This window comes from Chlorocebus sabaeus, chromosome 7 (assembly GCF_047675955.1).
Source record: "Chlorocebus sabaeus isolate Y175 chromosome 7, mChlSab1.0.hap1, whole genome shotgun sequence".
Classification (NCBI taxonomy): Eukaryota; Metazoa; Chordata; class Mammalia; order Primates; family Cercopithecidae; genus Chlorocebus; species Chlorocebus sabaeus.
The window spans coordinates 74,491,028-74,512,336 of record NC_132910.1 but is presented as its reverse complement, the minus strand read 5'-3'; the positions used below and the strand labels follow the sequence as shown (position 1 = coordinate 74,512,336).

General features: G+C 40.7%; 1 long non-coding RNA gene across 7 annotated transcripts in view; it reads right to left on the bottom strand.

Moving 5' to 3' along the window:
• LOC119621742 (uncharacterized) overlaps positions 1-15,473 on the bottom strand; it is a 472,197-nt gene extending 456,724 nt beyond the window's left edge. For 2 of the 7 annotated variants that reach the window (XR_012093425.1, XR_012093428.1), the window contains exon 1: positions 15,073-15,469. This is a non-coding gene — a long non-coding RNA (uncharacterized lncRNA). Of the gene's footprint in view, positions 1-15,072 lie in introns of all 7 variants that reach the window. The other 5 variants (XR_012093424.1, XR_012093427.1, XR_012093422.1 and 2 more) reach the window with 5 other exon arrangements.
• Between the last annotated feature and the right edge of the window lie 5,836 nt (positions 15,474-21,309).

Genomic DNA, 21,309 nt, shown 5'->3' with positions numbered 1-21,309 from the left:
TTTGTTACATAAATGAACTATTGTTTATTTTAATAAATTTTTTTCTTTTCCTTTTTGAGAAAGTTCTCACTTTGTCACCTAGGCTGGAGTGCAGTGGCACAATCTCGGCTCACTGCATCCTCGACCTCCTTGGCTCAAGTGATCCTCCCACCTCAGCCCCCCAAGTAGCTAGGACTACAGGCAAGCACCTCCGCACCCAGCCCATTTTAATAAATGTGAATTTAAACACATGAAATGAAAGCAGGTGTTTTGTGGTCACTACTTGCAGATCTGACCATAGTTGTTAATCATTTCAGCAGGAAGCCCATCTGTGAGTCTACAAGCTGAAAGTTTTCCTTGCTCTTCATGCTATCTGGCTGCTATTCACTTGTTCCAAAACACCAGCAAACTCCTTAATGGCAATGCTGCTTTGCAGATGTTCAGAGGCTACATGTATATGTTGGGAAGAACGTGCTTATACAGGGCTGACACTTTGACTCTTTTGATGATGCACAAAAGATTCTTATGAATTTTTCTTGCTTTGACATGGAAGAAATACAGTAAAAATTCATGAGTCCCACACCTGGCTTTCTCATGGATTCAGTTATGTTGCAAATCAAATCATATCCCCAAGTACATGGTGGTGTAAAGTGAGCCCTCTCATTGTGACACAGGAAGCCAATAATGTGGGTGTTTTCTCATCTCTGGACAATGGGTTACAATGGGATTCCACTATCTCAGCACTAGTTGTTTTACATTAGAAGTTCTAGTTAAGCACAGGCTTAGAGCTGGGCCTGATTTTCCTGACCACTAGCTCTTTAGGTTTGCCTTCATAGCTACGAACCAGAAGACCTTATATGCCCGCAAAAGAGCAATGTATTTTTCTATAACATTCAAATAGGACACAACATCTGTTAGCAGTACCTCTGATTCTGTCACCACCAGCTCTTGCCTCCATCAACCCATCTCCTATCCTCCAGGATAACCTACTTCATGATAGCCAAGTAAAGTCAACTAAGTTTTACTAAAAGCCACAGAAAAGCCTGAACAGAACGTGCTTTCCCAGAGTGGGTGGTGTGGCTTGGCTTTCCAAATGTGACCTTCTAGAATGGTGTCCAGCTTCTGGAGTAAAATGTGGAATACTGACACTAAGCGTGTGCTTAGGGGCTATAGAGTGGGAGAAGGAAGCACTGTGACAAATCATTAAATGAATGTGAGAGGTGTCGGTTAAGCAGAGGTTTGTACCATCCCCAAGATCATAATCCCAATCCTGGTGTTATACTTCATATTACACTGGTGAGAGATAGCTAACTTTGAGAGGAAATGTTAGCACTAAGTAATGAGGGTCTTGTCCTTTGGAACCATCTTCAGAGTTTGCCTTCGGTCTGAAATGGTAATACGCACCACCATTCATTGTAGTATTTTCCTCATTCACCTAAGACTCTTGGTTATTTTAAAAAACAGAGCCTACTGCCATAGTATAGAAATGTATTCTTATTTAGGGCATTCATTTATTTGTTCATTTATACATTTATTCATTCACCTAATCAGCAACTATTTACTGAATACTTACTAGTTGCCACACATTGTACCTGGCACACATACACAAGTAAGTCCTTCCAAAAGGAACATGCAGTGCAGTAGAAGAGATAGAAGTGCACACAGCTAATTAGAGTGCAAGAAGACACATGCCATAATCAAGATATAAAATAAATACTATTTATGGGAACACAAAGGAGGGAGCAATAATTTAGCTTGCATGGTTAGAGAAGTTTTATTGAGATGATAAATCTAAAAATAATCTTGATATAGTTAGATGAAGGTTATACTCAAATGTCAATAGGAAGAGAAGAATGATAGAAAAGAAAATAATTCTAACTCAAAGTAATAACATAAATAAGGACATTAAACTATAAAAATACATAGGGATCGAGGGACAAGACAATTTAATGGGGGAAGGATAGTCTTTTCAACAAATGGTGCTAAGACAACTGGAAATCCACACAACAAATGTGAATTTGGACCCCTAACTTCACACCACACACAACATTAACTCAAAGTGGATCAGAGACCTAAATAAAAAAATCTAAAACTATAAAACTCTTAGAAGAAAATTCAGGATTAAATCCTTATGACCTGGAGTTAGGCAATGATTTTTGATATATGACACCAAAAGTACGAGCTAGCAAGAGATTGGTAAGTCAGGCTAAATCAAAATTAAAAATATTTGTGCTTCAAATCACACTATTGAGAAAATGAAAAGAACCCACAGAGTGTGATAAAACATTTGCAAATCATATATCCAGTAAGGATTTTTACTCACAATACGTAAAGAAGTTTTAAAACTCAATAATGAAAGGACAAATGGCCTAATTTAAAAATAGGCAAATGACTGAAATAAACGTCTCTCTTTAAAAATATGTAAATGGCTAATGAACATATGAAAAGATGCTCAACATCACTGGTTATTAGGAAAATGCAAATCAAAACCACAGTGAGATACTTCTTCACACACTGAGATGGCTATAATCAAAAAGACCAACAATAACAAGTGTTAATAAGGATGTGGAGAAATTGGAACCCGCATGCATTACTGGTGGGAATGTAAAATGAGGCAGCTGCACTGGAAAACAGCTTGGCAGTTCCTCAAAATGTTACACACAGTTACCACATATGACCAAGCAATTCCACTCCTAGGTATATACCCAAGAGAAACAAAAACATACAGCCCCACAAAGACTTGTACACTAATGTTCATAGCAGTATTATTCATATGGAGGGGATAGGGAGAAGAAAAGCCTGGAAAATAGAATAAAACCAGATGGTAGAAAGTGCTGACTGTCACATTAAGGGATGTGGTCACAGGAAAAAGATCCCTCTAGCAACAACGAGAAAAATTAACTGAAGGGGTGTAGACTGGGCATAAAACCAGTGAGAAGGCCAGACACGCCTGTAATCCCAGCACTGTGGGAGGCCGAGGCAGGCAGATCACAAGGTCAAGGGATCGAGACCATCCTGACCAACATGGTGAAACCCCGTCTCTACTAAAAACACAAAAATTAGCTGGGTGTGGTGACATGTGCCTGTAATCCCAGCTACTCTGGAGGCTGAGCCAGGAGAATCACTTGAACGCAGGAGGCAGAGGTTGCAGTGAGCCAAGATTGTGCCACTGCACTTCAGCCTGGTGAGAGAGCGAGACTCCCTCTCAAAAAAAAAAAAAAAAAAAAAAAAGTGAGAAAATGTTTCCATATTCAGGGTTAAGAGATGTTAAGTATCTGAATTAGGGCATTGGCCATAGGGATGACAAAAAAAAAAAAGAACTGATAGACTTTGGAAATATTTTGGGATAGAAAGTCTGAAGGTGTTTCTTAAAGAGGAGGTCCAAAATGAATCTTCAGTATTGGCAGCATCACTGAAATAAGTATAGAGCTTCCCAGAGTCACTGCTGTGGAAGAACACATTCCATTCCCTTATGTCTTCTATAAACTCTGCACCACATGTGTTGGGCTGAACCTCTGCAGCCCAGGGATGTACTCCCTAAATGTGCTCACTTCTCACGAAGTTGTTTGTTTTTAAAGGCTGACCTGTATTGTTCATGTTTCTGCATAGGCTCTTGTCAAAGAAATGGAGGAAAAGCAGGTAAACAGTGGCCCAAATGGATAAGTTTGTTAGTATTGTTTTGTTTGATTGACAGTGTGGCCTAAAACTCAACTGTCTCAAGTAGTTTACAAAAATCTTTCCTACAGGTATGAGTGGGAGTGAACTTCCATTGCTATGGTTCTAGGCAATTTAAAAAAAATTTTTTTTAACTATCTATTTGTGTAAAATTAATCAGATTTTAAAATTTCATGATAATGTAAACCAAGTTGTATCATCCTTATATACTACCAATAACTTTACCTGAAATAAATTGTATCTATGAGCTCATGTAAGTGGCTTGTACAAACTTAAGACATACCTTAAATCAGATCACCTGAGCACTTATTGAGAGCCAGAGGATATGAGAAAAATGATTAACTACTCCCCTGGCAGATAGGGATCAGGGGCTAGAACTGGAAATAAATGGAGTCAGAAGAGAAATCAATGAACCAAATCATCTCCCTCCTTCCAACTGCTGGGCTATGGAATGAAATATTTGCCCCAGTGGCTCATAAACTCCTTTGCTTAAATTAGAAAGTTTAGACTCTATTCCCAGCCAAAAGACACTAGGGGTTTAAAATAAACAAGGTAAAAAACAAAATTTTTTGTGTTTTTGATCCCATAATACAAACAAAGGATAGGAAAGGCTGATAATGCAGTGAACACGATGCAGACGCCCCCAAGGTTACAGCCCTCTCTTCACAATCTGAGCTTCAGGCAGTGTGCAGCATCTTGTATTAGATAATCATAGGGGATTAATCAAGTAAAATGCTTGAAAGGTTTGTGCAAAACTTATGGAGGTTTAGAAGGCCCCACAAAATACTTTTTTTTTTTTTTTTTTTTTTTTTTTTGAGACGGAGTCTCGCTCTGTCACCCAGGCTGGAGTGCAGTGGCGCAGTCTCGGCTCACTGCAAGCTCCGCCTCCCGAGTTCACGCCATTCTCCTACCTCAGCCTCCCAAGTAGCTGGGACTACAGGCGCCCGCCACCTCGCTCGGCTAATTTTTTGTATTTTTAGTAGAGATGGAGTTTCACCGTGTTAGCCAGGATGGTCTCAATCTCCTGACCTCGTGATCCGCCCGCCTCGACCTCCCAAAGATCTGGGATTACAGGCTTGAGCTACCGCACCCGGCACAAAATACATTTTTAGTCAAACTGAGCTGAAGATGTGTTTCACTATTACCACTTGAAAGTATAAGAAAAATTTGTGGGAAAGGGATGGTGGCCAGCTGCTTTTCTTCTCCACCAAGAGAATAGGTTGAATTTGTGTTTAAATACTCGGGTTGGACAAAAGAAAGAACTTTCCACCTATAATATTCCATCTACTGCTAAAATGGCACATGAATGAAAGATGTTGTCTATCTCCATGAGAGTTTTAAAAGACAAATATGTTGACTTGTTAGATGCATTATCTATGCATAGGAAGGGAAGAACTTATCAGGTGTGAGAAACATGAATCTGTGAATTCTGTCCTGAGAAACTAGAGTGATTACAAACTGACTGTCACTTGACATCAGCTTTTGATGTAGTTTCTCCATTATCTGGTTACTCTTAAACTAGCAACTAACCAACTTCAAGATGTGAACATGATAATTTAAAAAGTTCTACTTTTTCGAAGATAATGTTCAGTACTGCATAATTACTCCAATTAAAACTTTTAAAGGGATTTTTCTATTAATATTAAAAATCAACATAACATTCAATACCAAAATGTATTTAGGAAAATAATCATGGATAAAGTACAGAAAACATTCTGGGCGGGGGTGGGCGGGGGGGAGGTGATGGGGAGTGTAACTGAGGGAATTACTGACTGGTGCAGGAATGGATATGTAAATCAAGAGAACAAAAGAGAAAACAGGAACTATATCCAAATATTTGTTAAAATTTACTATATGACAAAGTAAACCTTTCACATAAGGGTATAGAAAGGACTTCTTTCTTTCTTTCTTTTTTTTGAGAGATATAGTCTCACTCTGTCACGCAGGCTGGAGTGCAGTGGCACACTCACAGCTCACTGCAGCTCAACCTCCTGGGTTCAAGCAATCCTCCCACCTCAGCCTCCCAAAGTGCTGGGATTACAGATATGAGCCACCTTGCCCAGTCAGAAGGATTTTTTTTTTTTAATGATACTGGAATAAATAGTTGGCAAGTAAAGAGAACGTCATTTAAGATCTATATCCTATATAACAAAATAATCTTCAGATGAGTTTATATACTCATTCAACAAACAACATGGAGCGCCAACTCTATACTGGGTATGCAAAATGAAAGACTCAGTTTTTGTCCTCAGAGGTGCTCACAGTAGCATGCGGGAGAAAGGGAAACAGAAAATTACAAAAGAGCTTGATAGGCAAGGAAGTTCAAATTGCTCCTTCCACTGAGGTTGAACAGATAAGGAGAATTTGGCAGGCAATGGTAAGGTACAGCTGCATTTAACAAGACAGATGTTTCTAGCACTTACAAGTATTCTGTAAGAGAGCACAAAGACTATGTGTTGGGTGGGGAGGCAGGCTAGGACACAGGGGCAGAAAAAGAGAGGAAGTAGGCACAGGAGGCTCAGCAGCAGATCATAACGGCTTTCTCATCTACAAAATTTGCATTGGATCTTCAAACCTATGGGGCTATGTGGAAGGAGAATAAGGTAAAGAAGTGGCATTATCAGATGTGTGGTTTAGAGAGCTCCCTTCATAGCAACGTGGTGGAGGTTTCCAACAGAAAAAGGCAAAATATGTGCAAGATCAGTTGGAAGGTGAAGGCAGTTTTCCCCGGAGGCAGGGAGGAGGGCCTGAATGAGAGGGCAGGGCCCTAGGGATGGAGATGACCAGGCCAGGAGTTATTTCCGGAGCGAACTTGACAAGCCTGAGTTACCACATCTGTACCATTTTGATCTGAGCTGCATGTAGGTGCTATTCATCTGAAAAGAGAATTCAAATGGGAGGTAGGTTTGGCAGCAGAAGGTATTAAATGCAATTTTGGATATGCTGAGTTTTAAAAAGCTTGTGGGGCATCAAGGGGAGAGGTCCATTTACAAACCTTGTTTTTGCAAATTTGAGAGCCATCAGTAATATAAATGGTAGCCATTTATACATTATATTTAATTAAATATAAACATATACTGAATACTGACTATGTCCTGAGCTGTTCTAGGCTCCAGGGATACAGCAAAAAATAAAACAGACAAGGGCCTGCTCCCACAGGGTTCACACTGTCATAGCATGGGTGGGGCAAGGGTGGGGAAACAGACAGTAATCAATTATGTACATATGTTAGTGGGTGATAACATCTGTGAAGAAAAATAAGGAGACTAGAGAGTGACTGGGTACAGGGCCAGATGGCTTAGGCAAGTGAGGTGCTCAGGACACTAAATGTAAAGGGGCACTCATTCTCAGGTGCTCACCCTGCCATTGCATGAGAGTGGGTGCCTCCTTAAATTCTGCACCCTGGGGATCTTGCTTGCCTCCTCCTAGTCCCAGCCCTGACTAGATACCTGCTATTTACTATGGATAACTAGGAAAGCCTTCATCTAAAGGTGACACTGGCAAACTAAACAATGAAGCAAGCCACATATCCCCATATGTGAGGAAAGAACATTCTAAGCAGACAAAATCATATGTGCAAAGGCCCTGAGGCAGGAGAGTAGACAGTGTGTTCAAGAAATACTTCCCAGAAAGCTCACCAAGGGAGAATGTAGGAAAGAGTTCTCTCCCAGTGAGAGAACTTCTCAGAGACACAAGTAAGGGATGGGCAAAGGGGAAAAGCCAAAACAGAAGACTAAGAAGGACAGGCCATGGAGGTAGGAGAAAAAGAGGAGTGTGTCCTGTCACCACAGACAAGGGAGTAGCTTTCTAAAGAGGGAGCAGTCGATACTGGCAACCACCACAGATACCAGATAAGATGCGACAGAAATCTTTCAGAGGCAGCAACTGGGGCTCTGTGCTGACTTTGGGGAAAACAGATTCTGACTTGGAGAGCTTTCCTAAACTAATTCCACACCTGAATGCAAATTTCGGTGTGCACTTGTAAGTAATCTTCTTTCTGGTATGGAGGATCACCATAATTATTTCCATTTCAAACCCAAGCAAGCAATGCAGAAACTAAAAATTACAGTTCAATTTGAACACCTTCAACCCAGACATAATAGTCTTATAGGAAATGATTCATAACTAAAGCCTTTGAATTCATGTCCCAGCTGGCCGAACCCTCTCTCATAAGTAGGGTCAGTTGCTAAAGTAGCCCTTCCCTATGGGAATATATAATCTCATTCTCTGACCTTTAATCGAGGTCCCACATAACACATTGGTTTTAGGCACTCTAGGAATTCTTCACCCAATAGAATGTGAGCATCCCCAATCTCGTGCCCTTGGGCTAGATGAATGGGCATCATTTATTAACTAGGAACGAACATGAAGCTCCAGGTTCAACTAAAACCAAAACTCTTTGCTGGATGGAGGAGTTTCCTTTTAACTGAATTCCAGTGCTTTAGGGAATTTGTGGCTTCATAGTCTCATCACCAAAACTTGCTTACTAACCAAAACAAAGTTAAAAATATCAGTGAGTGTGTGAGGTTTCATGGTTTAATCAGAAACAGAGGGGGAGGCCATCACTGTAATGAAGTCCAACAAAAGACACATTATATAAAATCAAAAGAAAGTCAAGGAACATAATATGCTCAAGCTCACACCTGTCCATGGAATAATAACATTGTATTCCATTTTTCACTATTCAGAAGGAAAAATCTGTAACATTTTAAAACTGCAAGCAAAGCTGTCTCAGTTTAACATTTGGATTTCTAAGCAAATTGTTCACGGAGCAATGCTTAAACACATATTATAAGAAAAAACGCTGACCCACCCCACTCCTAAATTTTTTATTTTATTTTATTTTATTTTATTTAGACATGGGGACTTACTCTGTTGCCCAGGCTGGAGTGCAGTGGCCTGATCACAGCTCACTGTAGTCTCAACCTCCTGGGCTCTAGTGATCCTCCCACCTCAGCCTCCTGAGTAGTTGGGCCAACAAGTGTGCAACACCACACCCAGCTAATTTTTTTTTTTTTTCTGTAGAGACAGGGGTCTCACTTTGTTGCCCAGGCTGGCCTACCTTTTTAAAAAAATTTATACTAATAAGTTAACTTTGAAACCAGCTTAGACAGATTTTTTCCCCTCTAAATGATGCTTCTGTGAAAAATATGAATTATGGGCCACACCTGCTGGCTGACACCTGCTTCTGGCTTTTTCCTGCTCTAAAATGGCTGACTGAACTGGAAATGAAGCAGGAATTCATAGTTAAGGGTCAATTCTTGGACCAAGGCTGTGATGAAAGAATGTACTTGGATAAGAAACAGAAGGTCCTTGCACTTGGCCACTTAGAAAGGTTCTTGTTGGTAGCCTAGGCAGTAATTAATTCACAGATCCAGGTGTTGTATGTATGTTGTGTGTGCTCTCAGAGCATGTCAGGACAACTTGAGAGCAAGAATTCTGCAGCCAAGTGGCTGGGAAGAGAAAGTGCCTTTTAAGAAAAATTAAAAATGGATGTGAACATTTCACATAGTCAAGTGTTTGCATTAGAGACCAAACAGACACCTACCTCTTTATACAAACGTATTAACAGCCCGAGACTGAAACACCTAGATTAAAATACTTCAACAATCTATTTTATAATGTGTCCTCTTTATTTTACCTTCAAAACCACAAGACAATTATCTGCTTCCTGTTTAATATGTACTGAAAATGGAAATGAATTTGATTTTTACCTGACAGCTGTCCATTCAGGCTTTTCCTTTAATTGATTTGTATCTTTGGCTAGAACAGCCCAGCAGGACCATGACTGTATGTTTTTCTATTTTTTTTTTTTTTGAGACAGCTCACTCTGTCGCCCAAGCCAGAGTGCAGTGGCACAATCTGGGGTCACTGCAACCTCCGCCTCTGGGTTCAAACGATTCTCCCACCTCAGCCTCCTGAGTAGCTGGGATCCAAGCCCAGCTAATTTTTGTATTTTTTAGTAGAGACAGGGTTTCACCGTGTTAGTCAAGTTGGTCTTGAACTACTGACCTCACGTGATCCACCTGCTTGGGCCTCCCAAAGTGCTGGGATTACAGGCCTAAACCACCGCACCTCGCCTGACTGCAAAAACTGAGACTTATATGTGTGGACGGTTGGTTGAATTCATTTCAGACTGACTAGGGGTGGGATCTGATGGTCCTAGTGTACCCCCAGCCCCGCTGAAAGTGGAATACTCCCATGTTGTCAGGAAGATCAGAAAACCTATCTTGTGAAATGTCACCATACTCGAGGGCTCTATGGGCAGAATCTCCCACTTTTCTACAATACCCCAAACCTATGTGTACCTTTCCCCAGCCTGATGCTGAACACACCCTAAATTACAGCTGTGGAGGAAGAAACACAGGTGCGGCCCAGCTGCAGCGGCCATCCTGCCCATCAACCTTTCTGCTTCGGAGCCCAAGAGGTCACTGCGAAGCAGCAGGCCCCCTGAAGACAAGACGTCTCCCTTTTCCCGTGGTTGCACGGAAAGCATCCCGAGACCTCTGAACCTGATGATTAATGTGAAAAAAGGAAAGACAGGGAGCCTATGAAAAACCATCTTGCAAAAATTCTGAACACACTTCTTTCCACTACTCTCTGCCTAAGTGCAAAGGGCACCAAAAGGGTGCGTGAATCTCCCCTGTACTCATGGCTCACCAAAAGAGGCGGACTCCCTTCCAGCAATTACTTTTTCTTAATACAGAGGCGCTTTGGCCAGGCTGACCAGACCCATGAGTCTCTCATGTCCTCTCCTTGACAATTCAGCAAGGGGGAATAGCAACAGTTAAAAGAGTGGACCACCTTAAGTAAAGGAAAAAGCGCATTTCCATCTTCTTAAACAAAGGGGTTCTGCACCATCTGTCCCTGTCTGGGTGCCTCCGCTCCACACTGAGAGGATTTGCGAGGGATTCAAGTGCACCTTATAGATTAAATAGTCACTCGGCTGCTTAAGCCCGGTTGCCCAGACAATGGCTGCGCAGAGCGCCCCTTCCTCCTTCCTTCCTGTCGAGCGTTCTGCCTGACTACACAAACTCAATGCGCGCTGCTCCCCCGATGCAAGAAGTGGACTTGACCGGAGCTAAAACCAACAAAGGCGGATTCTGGTGGGAGCTGCGGAAGCGCTGGGCACTGAGTCAACAAGCGGGTCGCATTGAAATGCAAATGGCGCGGCCGCGGCCCCGGCGCGCCACCTCCCGCTCCTTAACTTCTCAACCCCCGCGCCTCGCCGGGCCCTGAATGGCTCCTTTGACGCGCGGTGGCCGGCTCGGGCCGTGGTCGCGGCCTCGGCTGCGGCGGCGGCGGCGCTCCGTCCCTGCGAGCTTTTTTTTTTTTTTTTTTTTTTTTTGCTGTGGTTCTAATTGCCCTAACTCATCATCGCATCATCATCATCATCACCCTTCCAGACCTGGGAATGTACACAGCCTGAAGCGCAGAGTTCCCTGATCAGTGGCCGAGGAACTGAAAATTTAGCCCGCTGCTAAGGGGAGAAAAATGTTCCGAAGTCCAATTGTGGCGGTTAGGTTTTGTTTTTTTGTTTTGTTTTGTTTTATTTTGTTTTTCTAAGAATTTACTCACTTAACCTTACTTAAGGTTTACTCACTTAAATCCTGTGCTCTTTCTTTTATCCAGAAAGAACCAGACTTAAATTTTTTCAGGTGCTAGATGACATATTTAGCTTAGAAGTTCTCGCTGATGCTCTGTAAACGTTTAAGTAAAAATAAATCCCATTTGGCGTTTGGTTACTGCCGCCCTCTCTCCCCACGCCTCCATCTCTTGTTTTACTTTGGCGAGATAATATTATCAGCTTGCTGTTTATTTTGTGCTTTCCCTAAGGTCTAAAGTTAATGCATGTCCTGTTAAAATTCCTACAGTACTTTAAAGGGAGAGTAAAGGTGAGTTTTCTTTACAGAAATAAAAGGCTAATTCAATTTTTTTAAACGATGAGTTACTAGTAGTAGTTTAAAACTAAAGCTAAGTGGTAGTTAAAAGTCACCTGAAAACCTAAAATGACTTTCTACAGGAACTACATTTGGCTGCTATTTCAGACTGTTAGGAAATAGGGACAGATATAACTATAACACATATAATAAATAATTTTTCAACTCCTAATTCTGTAAGTTTACCAGAATATAATCATATTTGAACATCTAATAGTTGTGTAATTCACTTAAATACACATTATTTTGCTAAAAAGCAACTAAAACATCCTACCATCTTTAATTTTGCATAATTTTTAATTTATTTGGTATAACAGTCGAATTTAAGAAGAACTTTCATAGTTGGCATGGCTTAAAGTCAGAATACTTTATGCTTTTTGAAGGTAGGTCTGTCTGTTTCTTTTCTTTTCTTTTCTTTTCTTTTTTTGGTAGCACCTCCCTACCCAGCACACAGGCGTGTGTACAAACACACACACACACACACACACACACACATATTTTGGCCTATAAAAAATAATTGTTGGATTGGGTTGAGCTGAGTTGAGTAGACTTAAAACAGTTGAATTGCTCTACAAGGCAAGATTCAGAATTACAGTAATGGTATTAACTTTCTGTCATGTATATCCAATAGTTCTGCTTGTGCATCCATTCTCCCTTATAGAAAGTGAACCTAATTTTCATTTAATTTCCTGTTTAATATGTACTGAAAATGGAAATGAATTTGATTTTTACCTGACAGCTGTCCATTCAGCTCTCCCACTCACAGTCTCAGTGGTTCAGTGGGACCGACCCCATCCACATACATGGCTCCAGGGCCACAGCTAGTTCACAGAATGTCTTCGCACAAATTAGAAAAATGCACCCCTTGCTTCAGGCAAATGAAGCCCAGCACCAGAGCACCAAGCTTGCCCAGAAAATAGCCAGGGTTGCACTGCCTTGTCAGCTGGGGCTTTGTACACTTCACATCATATGAAGTCCTTCCTATTTCCAGCAGTAAACATGTGACTGCCATCAGCCTGTTCAGTCTATAGTGGTAAGTTTCAGGAACAGGCATATGAACCAAGTGGATCTCATGATAGTTAGCCAGGGAACTTTTGCTGAAATTATTAGAATAAAGGCATTCTTCCTTTGTAGTGGAACTGAATAACTCAGGGGTTCCCAACCCCAAGGCCACATACCGGTACTGGTCCAACGCCTGCTAGGAACTGGGCTGCACAGTGGGACACCGTTCCCCACTGCTCACATTACCACCTGAGCTCCGCCTCCTGTCAGATCAGCTGTGGCATTAGAGTCTCATAGGAGAATGAACCCTATTGTGAACTGCGCATACAAGAGATCTAGGCTGCCAGCTCCTTCTGAGAATCTAAAGCCTGATGATCTGTCACTGTCTCCTATCACTCCCAGATGGTACCATCTGGTTGCAGGTAAACAAGCTCAGGGCTCCCACTGATGCTACATTATGGTGAATTGTATTCGTATTTCATTATATATTATAATGCAATAATAGAAATAAAGTCCACAATAAACATAATGCACTTGAATCATCCAGAAACCATCCCCAACTGCCAGGTCCATGGAAAAATTGTCTTCCACAAAACCAGTCACTGGTACCAAAAAGATGAGGGACTGCTGGAATAAGTGGCAGCATACAGACTTGGGGCTGCACTCCGCCATCCTGTCATCAGTGAGGAACAGTCATCCATAGGAAAGAAAGAAGGAGAGTGAGAGATTATTAACCACATCCTGTGAGCACCCAGATACAGCCATATGTAAATCAATCACCTTTTCAGTGAAGTAAGCCAATAAATTCCTTCTTTTACATAAGCCAGTTTAATGATTTTTCTGTCATTTGCAATCCAAAAGAGTTTTGACCAATATAATTGCCACAGTAGGAAAAGGTAAATCTCACAGTAAATGATAAGCACATAATCGAATTAATGTTGGGGTTTGATATCAGTGCACTTGATAATTATTTCAGTAACGGGTAAATCAGTGTAAGTCAACTTTTATACACAACCATTCTATTTCCCCTGCCTTTTGTTCTTCAATATATATTAAATTAAAATATATAAATGAATTTTATTTTCTTTGGTGTTTGAAAGGTTTTCTCTTGGCAGTGCCCATTGTTGAAAACAGTTTGAGTACTGAATGGGATGTTTAGACAGAAAGGTTGGAAGCTACCCAAGGCACTAATCCCCTTGATATGTTTAATTCTGATTATAAGTGGAATTTTGAAAAAAATCTTTTCACATCTATTGAGCTGCCTAATAAATCTGAAACTATATTAGTAAATACAAGAACAAATCGCATAGGTTATAAGAACTTAAAAACAAAAAACAGTAATCATTGGATATCAGCAAAATTTTCCTAAGGGAGAGTTATACCAAACTACATTTATTTATCATTTGATGACCAAGATGGCAGCTTGTTCATTGTTCCCAGAAACAGTCAAGTGGAAGATAGAAGATGAACCGTTTGTCAGGAATACAGAAGAAATTCTGCCTTGCAGGGAGAAGTTCAACTGGTTTCTAGGTTTCTTTTAATTTTCACATCTTGAGTTTATAATTCTAACATTTTGTATATTGCAGATATGAACTTCCCCCAAATTAATTACTATCTTCTCATCTCTTTACGATGTTTGCCTCCCCCCTCACTTATCATTCATGATTATCATTTCATTACTTTAAATTGCGTTTATTTGAACCTGAAAAAATTAAATTTTGTTTTCAAAAAAGTATAACAATGTGAGTTGTTTCCAGTTTTAGCCCAAAGCTAAGTTCCTGTTGCTGTTTTTATTTAAAAATATAAGAACAGAGGATTTAAATATGAATGAAATTTAAGAGAAACTGCAATTCATTTTTTCTAGTTCCTGTTCTTTGTTATTCTTGGCTGCACCATTGTCATACCTTAGGAGACTGAAAAGAAATGCCATTAGTTCTTTGTTTCGTAAATACAGACTTCTTTTCCTTTTTTCTATAACATCTGACACATCTGCTTTCTATTTTTGTATAATAATTACTAGTACCTCTTCCCTAGCTCTACTCTTCCTTTGAAATTCCTCATCTTTAAGAAGAAATCACCCACAGCTAAAACGGCCTCTCTGACTCCCACCTGTGACCTGCCTATACTATCTGCTAAGTTTCATTAAATGGAGAATAGGACCAGAGGTTTAACAGCTCCTGTAAAAGTGTGAACAATGAGTTGAGTTCCTCAGCATTTCTTTTTTTTTTTTTTTTTTTTTTTTTTTGAGACGCAGTCTCACTCTGTTACCCAGGCAGGAGTGCAGCGGCGTGACCTCTGCTCACTGCAACCTCCGCTTCCCAGGTTCAAGCAATTCTCCTGCCTCAGCCTCCCAAGTAGCTGGGACTACAGGTGCATGCCACCATCCCCAACTAATTTTTGTATTTTTAGTAGAGATAGGGTTTTACCATGTTGGCCAGGCTGGTCGCGAATGCCTGACCTCAGGTGATCCACTCACCTCAGCCTCCCAAACTGCTGGGATTACAGGCGTGAGCCACCATGCAAGTTCCTCAGCATTTCTATACCTTCTTGTAGCTTGACTTCCTGTGCTTCACAGGCCAAAAATGAACTCCACACTTCCCAGACTCTTGCAGTGAAAGTCTTTATGAAATCCAGCTTCTGCAAAGTCACATGACCACACAAAACTCGAAGGTAGAAGTGAACAAGGTGAGGAGATCAAGTCTCCCAGAAAGCAGAAACCTCCAATTCTTTTTGGGCAACTGTGGCAGAGTTTCTGAGGCTCAGTTCCTAGAGTCGTAGGTTCCAAGTGACAAGGAGGCAATGCCAGGAGTGTTTTGCTCAAAATAGTCCTTTGTTGGATTTAGCAAATTTCTCAGGGCTACTCCATTCCTAGCGGTTGTAGCAACCACTTGGGCATAGTTCTCTGGTCTCCTTTAACTACAAGTATCTGGTATCTGCTTGAACTGATTAGAGTGAGCTCTGCTGCTTAAAGTAATTGGTAACAGAAGTACTTCAGGTGAGGGAAATAGAAATCTGAGATTGGTTGTCTGACTTGGTTGAATTTGAAAGCACTGAGGATCTGGTTACTACTGGGAGGGGGCACAGTGATGGAGGTTGCCTAAACCTTTACTGGCAGTCACCAGAATACAGTCACTGGGACCACCAGGATGCTTAGTAAAGACATGGTTTTACAGACCAAGAGGCCACCATTATAGAACAGAATGGAGGGACATAAGCCAGACTACTTCTATTGTACTGGAGCACTTAAATAAAGAAAAGGATAACATCAAGGTTCTAAGTTCTTGTTTAAGACCTGATCAGAGACCAAGGAATTACTATAATTACCCTAAAGACATTTTATCTTTTGTCAGCCACATTTTTTGTCTGACATAGCCAAAACTGAGATACAGAGTCTGATCCCATGAGTCCCTGAATTATAACATGGATGAATTTACATTCATATTAGGTCTCTTACGTGAAACTTTGGATTGCTTGGTACACTGCCAACCCCACCCTTAACTGGAATGGAGATATCTGGGAGGATTTAGCTGCAATGAATATCTAAACTGCCAAGCTCTAATGCACTACTTCAGCTTAATTGGCCCCTCCTCTTCTATATGTTGAAGTTGTAACTGTCTTTCTTTAAGAGCCTATAACAATCTCACTTCACATAAATAACTTGCAATGAGTACCAATTCTCCTTATCCTTCTCTCCTACCACCATTCATTGCCTCAAGACATAACTACGGTCATATTCCAGCATTCACTAGATTATAAAATTAAACCAAAGAGAGAACGACTCAAACACAATTGTGTCATTTTTCTAATTTAGAACATCAATAACATAGATCATATGTGTTGGAAGAGACTCCAAGGTTTCTAAACAAAAGAGAGGGTAAATAATTTTAGATCAGGTTAAATCAACATGGCTGCAGTTATCAGTGATTTCATCTTAAACAGTTGGTGCTGGTTCCATTTGTTCACTGGCTTTTCTGAAACCTAGACTCAGAGGTGGTTCAGATGCCAGAAATTTATTGATACCATGTATAGGAAAGAACCTAAAGACTTAAAGAAATAGCTAGGTTGAGACGTATTTTCATGTGCAGTCTGCTTACCCAGTTCCTAACTGCATGTACCAAGAGGTCCTAGAGGACACTCATTGAACCTTGACATTACATAATACATTGGTAAGGGATAAGTACCAACATTTTTTTAATGGAGTGGTGGCTGTCCTTTGTAGGTCAGTAATGGAAGGTGAGTAGTGAAGATTCCTCTGCAAAGGAAGCTTTAAATAATCAGGTTGTTAAGACTGCCTGTTTTCTAGATATTGGTTTGTTATCTTTACTTAGCTATGTTTAGTTGGCTTATGAAATAAGAGACTGTAGGTATGGGGTTATATATGGGCTCAACATGGATTTTTCTCCACCACAGCTAAACTATCTTCTGCAGTTTCTAATCTGCAAGCAGCAGAAAATCAATGCTGAGCCTTTAACAGAGCATAACTGACCATGAAAGAACTAGGCAGTCATTGGGTAAGGTAACTTCATCCTTTCCGTAGAGGGAATAGTTATTGTCCTCACAGATGTTTGCTTTGCATATGGATTTGACCACCCTACTGCAATTGCTTCTTTATGCAGTAACTTACATGTGCCAAATGAATGCCTTATTCAACAACATGGTCCACTACATACATCATCACTTGTAATCAAGAGGATAAATGTACTGAAAAGTAAGCGTAAGGCAAAGGTGACATGCCCATAGACTTCACTGGTTTCATTATCTACTCCACCCCTAAATAGTTGACCTGACAAAAATAGTTGACCTGACAAAAATAATTGCGGAATGGCTTATTAAAGACTTCATTACAGTCTGGCTGAAAGATACTTTGGATATAGATATATGTGTATATATATATAGGATATATCTAAAAGATATATATCTAAAAGATATATCCTATATATACACACAAAAGATATATCCTATATCTATTCAAAATATATTTCCTATATATACATTTTTATATATATATCCAAAGGTGTGTGTGTATATATCCAAAAGGTGTGTATATATCCAAAATGTATATATGTATGTATATATGTATATATATCCAAAAGGGGTGTGTGTGTGTGTGTATATCCAAAAGACTTGAAAGCAAGAAGTCAGAGGCCAAAGAGATAATTGTATGCCAGTGTTCATAGCAGCATTCACAATAACCCAAAAATGGAAACAGCTTAAGCATCCATCAACAGATGAATGGATAAACAAAATGTGGTATATGCCTGACATGGAATATTATTCAGTTTTAAAAAGGAATGAAATTCTGATACATGCTACAACATAAATGAACCTTGAAAACCTTATGCTAAGTAAAATAAACCAGACACAAAAGGGCAAATATTGTACAATTTCACTTATATAAATAATCCAAAATATGCAAATTCATAGAGACAGAAAGTAGAATAGAGGTTACCAGGGACTAGGGTGGGGAGAGGTGGAATGGGGGAGATATTGCTTAATAAGTACAGGATTTCTGTTTGACATGATCAAAAAATTCTGGAAATAGATAATGGTAATGGTTACACAACATTGTGAATATGCCTAAAGTTACTGAATCATACACTTACAAATGGCAAATATGGTATATTTTATGTTGTGTATGTTTTACCACAATTAAAAAATAAATACCACCCCCCCAGCCCCAGAAACCACAGAAAGCTCGTACAAGTAGGGTCGCCAAGAGTTCAGACCTCTCAGGCACAAAAATGCTGATTGTTTCACCAGGAAAAGAACTCAGGCCAGCTGAGATGCTGAATGAAGGCATAGTAAACATTGAACAAGTAGTAGAGGAAACTATAAATGTCCACGATAAACTTGTGATCTGTTCAAAAAGAAGAGGATGGTTGGTTACAGCTGCTCATCATTTCCTTCCTCATTTTTTAAATCCATTTTCATTATCTTAAATAGGGTGAATTGCTGGTGTTACTTTGATCATTTAATCCCTAGGATACAAGATAAGAAGATGGGATTGTGACTAAATTGGAGTAGGAATGAACATCATTCAGAGATAGATTCAGTGACTGACTTTTTTACTCCCTTTTTAGGAAGAGGGTGAGAATGTATTTGTGGGAGGAATCATTGCATTATGTTTGTCAGGTGCATGTTGCTCTTTCTGTTATTATTTGTATGGAAAGAATAAATGAATGTCGAATGATACAGGGTTCGACTGTGGCAGATATTGTAAGTTGTCATACTCAATTTGCACCCATCCAAACCCTCCTCTAGCACAACATCCTCTATTATCATGGTTGGAAAACTAAAAGCTAAATTTTAAAGACTCCCTTTACCTACAGTTCTTCCAAACAGACACACCTACCTGAGGTTTAGATGTAGAAGTGAGCAGTGTTAGGTGGTGGTCATATACGGGAGATCAGATCTTCTGGCAAGGACAGTAGCCAATCTGGTTCTTCTGGGCAGCTGCTAGCATCGAGTCCTGTTTCAGGTTTCCCCAGGAAGCAGACTCTAAAACGGAGGTCAGCATGGAGAATGTGTTTTAACAAAGCACTGTCAGGATCAACACCTGTGGAGGAAGGGAAGGCAGTAAGATTGTGCAGAGGGCAAAGTAGGACTGCAGCTTAGTCTCATCGAAGGCCTCAGCTGACCCCATGGGAAGCTATGAAACTGGGATGGCCCTGGAGAATTGTCCTGAGTAGAATCAAGAGGGCTGGGTACCTTCAGTTGGAGCAAAGGTAATTTCCAGACAGAGCTGACATTTGAGCAACACACCTGGCAGCACTTCCAGCGGATGGTGGAATAAGTCCTTTCCTACTGACCGGGAGATCTGGGCGGTATATCACAACATCCACTAGAGTATACCCTTTGCATTGCTTGGATCCATAGCCTTCACATACCTTCTGGAAGTAACTCCTCCTGGACTGTGGTGGCCTCTTTTCCTGGGATAAAATCGTAAGAGGGTTAGCAGTGCAAGCTAAAGGCCCCACCACCGCAGTTGATCACGTTATATCTCTCCTCTACTTCATATTCTAGATCTCTTTAACCTTTAGGTAGCTCTTCTGGTTTGAGTAAAGTGTCTGGTTGGATGGGGCTGCCATCAGTGGATTGCTGAAAAATATTCCACAACCAATTCTCCAGGGGAAGAAAGAGTCCTGATTTACAACATTTGCTGCTTTCTGTAGTGACAACACTTCTACCGTGGCCATTACAAGCTCCCAGCGGGATATCTCTGTTGCAGGGTTGGGTAGAGATGCATACATTCAGCACTCAGAAGCCTGTGTGAGCTACCTTCAGCACACCACTGACTGTAATGCAACCACTGTACATTTTCAGTTTGCATCACGTTCCAGGGTGACTCACGTAAACCAAGCTTGAGTTCTATCCTCCCTCATCTGGCCATGTAGATCCCCAATACGGCAATAGGTTCACAGTTGTGAGCTAAGAGAAGGACACAAGTGTAACATGGTAGATGCCCTGGGGTTCTATTCTAGCTGCTCATGCAGCTGCCTTGGGCTAATCAGCCCTCATATGCCTGACCCTGAATGTACCACTTCTGTCTTAAATGGATTGCTTGTCTTGCCTGACTCATAACTCTTGAAGAACTCAGTTGATGACAGGCAATTCTGGCTTCACGGTCACTTGATGACCCATGGTCAGGTGTTCTATTCTACCAGGACTTAGTTGCCACTCAGTAGCTGATTTTCTAATGCTATAAAATCCTTGCTTCAGAATCCTAGAGGTTTATATTGTGATTCCCCTATTGGGACTTACTATCGTCTCTTCACAACATATTTTCCCACCACAGAGTCCTCCAGTATTATAGGTTCTGCTGGGCTATATTGCCCAGATGAGAAGGCCACTTGCTCTGCAGCCTGGACACACTGCAAAGCCCTTTTCTGCTCTAGATTCCACTTACAGCTGGAAGCATTTGGAATCACCCCAAATAGGAACAACATTGCCAGATGTGGAATATGATGCTTCCAAATCCAATTAGTTCTACCTAGTTTTGTGCTTCCTTCTTTGTGACAGGAGGTGTGAGGTGCAGTCATTTGTCCTTTGCTTTGTAGTTGGTACAACCGAAAGTTGTTTCAGCATGTCCCAGACCACTGGATTCCTAAAAGTGTTACTGATAAGGCCGACCCCTGAATTATCAGAGTGTTTATCTTCTACCTCCTGGAGGAAACTTTTCTTATCAAGGTTTCCAACATACTTGCCACTTATTGACCACCAAGCCCAATTAGCTGATATCCCCCATATAGTCTTCACGTGCCTCCAGTCTCACAGGGAAGCCATAATGACTCTTCAAATTTCTGAGTATCAGTGTCAACTTGAAACAGCTCTTGAAAGGTTGGGTGTTCCCCTTTCCTCAGTGTATGTTCTTCCAGGTAAGTAACTATAGACCCTTGGATAATAGCTGGGTGGGAATCATTATCATATATGTTTACTACCTTGTTGCAAGGTCATTCTTCCTTAGGATCTGTTCCCTCTCCCCTAAGACTCCCCCACACCTGGCGTAGCAGCTACTCCTCATCTCTGAAGACTCAACTTGGGCATCATTTCTTCTTAGAAACCTTTATTGAAAGATCACACAGAATTTCCTCTATCTCAATGCCAATGAGTCCAAATAAGGTACTCCCTAGCTCCCAGTCTATTTATGTATGAAATATATCACTTATCGAAAGAACTTGCTGGTGAGAATCAAATTACCACCTTCCAGAAAATA